This window comes from Pteropus vampyrus, unplaced genomic scaffold (genome assembly GCF_000151845.1).
Source record: "Pteropus vampyrus isolate Shadow unplaced genomic scaffold, Pvam_2.0 Scaffold598, whole genome shotgun sequence".
In the NCBI taxonomy this organism is placed as follows: Eukaryota; Metazoa; Chordata; class Mammalia; order Chiroptera; family Pteropodidae; genus Pteropus; species Pteropus vampyrus.
Window position 1 is genome coordinate 206,673 of NW_011889379.1, and position 801 is coordinate 207,473.

Here is an 801-nt window from a genome sequence, read left to right on the forward strand (position 1 = left end):
GGGGGGGAGAGGGGGGCCCTTAGAGGTGTAAATCATCTAAAGTGATGGGCTTCAATCCCGCCTGCAGGCCTTCTGCCTTCCCACTCTAGCTCCAGTGTGGGCTGAGAACTCAGAGTTTCTGAGAAGCACAGAGGGGGCGGAGCCTCCGCGGTGAAAGCAATTCATCTCTCCTGCTGCTCTGATGAGAAGGCTCCTTATATCTCCCTGGGGTCTGACTGCCCAGCCGGCATGGGACCCCCCAGGGCTGCCTCTTACCTCCCACCTCCCCAACACTCTGTGCAAAAACCTGGTCTGTGTCTACGGCCATGCCACCCTGAACAAGCCTGATCCCGTCTGATCTCGGAAGCTAAGCAGGATGGGGCCTGGTTAGTACTTGGATGGGAGACCACCTGGGAAGACCAGGTGCTGTGGGTGTAAAAAAAATAAAAAAAAAAATCATGGATTGTAAGCTGACAAGGTCCTTGCAATCTGTGAGGTCAACCAAAGATTACCTCGCCTAAAAACAAAAACAAACAAACAAAAAACCAAACCTGATTTGTGGCTCCACAGTCACCTGGACCGTTTTCCCAAGAATGGTACTCAAAGCAGGCTGGCCTGCTTTTGAGGACTCCTGTACTTCAGGTCCATAGGCCCTTCCTCTCCTCTGCAGGGCCTTGGCTGAGACCCCATGAGCTGAGGAGGCCTGGGGCTCCGCTCCCAGCCCTGTCTCTGGTTGACTTGCCCCACAGCCTGCGATACCCCTTTCCCAGCTCTGCCTAAGCACATCCTCCCCAGGGGCAAAGGCCACCTTTCCCATGATGT

The 801-nt window shown here is 54.8% G+C and overlaps 1 non-coding gene across 1 annotated transcript; it reads left to right on the forward strand.

Moving 5' to 3' along the window:
• The first annotated feature begins 295 nt into the window (after positions 1–295).
• Positions 296–414, forward strand: LOC111733642. Its single transcript, XR_002778068.1, has one exon. It is a non-coding gene; the product is annotated as a 5S ribosomal RNA (ribosomal RNA).
• The last annotated feature ends 387 nt before the right edge of the window (positions 415–801 follow it).